This window comes from Rutidosis leptorrhynchoides, chromosome 3 (assembly GCF_046630445.1).
Source record: "Rutidosis leptorrhynchoides isolate AG116_Rl617_1_P2 chromosome 3, CSIRO_AGI_Rlap_v1, whole genome shotgun sequence".
NCBI classification, from domain to species: Eukaryota; Viridiplantae; Streptophyta; class Magnoliopsida; order Asterales; family Asteraceae; genus Rutidosis; species Rutidosis leptorrhynchoides.
In genome coordinates, this window is record NC_092335.1 from 79,140,001 (window position 1) to 79,140,644 (window position 644).

Below are 644 nucleotides of genomic sequence, written 5' to 3' on the forward strand. Positions count from 1 at the left end.
TATCTATATTTTTATATATGAAAAGTTTAAGAAAAATGAAGTGTTAAATTGTGAAATGATGACATCATCATTTTAGAGATTTAATAGAAGTTATAGATTTAGGAGAGATTAATATTCCTTTTATAAAAGATTTCGTATTATTTTTATAATTAAATTAATATATAATTATGACATCATCATTATGAAAATTAAAGGGTAATTAACTTAATGATGACATAACCATCCAGGCATAGCCTGGGTGGCCACCAGGACTTCCAATGAAGCAAGAGGTCACGGGTTTGATTCCCTTCAAGGCAAATACCTTGGGGGCGAGCTCCATTTAGTGACTGATTGACTAGAGGATGCTTTGCCTGGTAGCGGTGGAGGCCTGGCTTGCCGTTTACCCGGGGTTTACCAACTAGAGGGGAGCCATTATGGCTCGTCGCTAGGGGGTTCCTCGAAAAAAAAAAAAAAACAAAAAAAACTTAATGATGACATCATCATTTTAGAGCTTTATATGACTATATAGATTTCAGACTTTAATTCGGTGATTTGATCAAGTTTTGATCAAAAACTTGGTGTTTAAAGGTTTTAGCACGAATTTACTGAAATTCGTCATTTTACTGGAAAAAAAAAAAATTTTCAATCACATGTGATTGGATTTG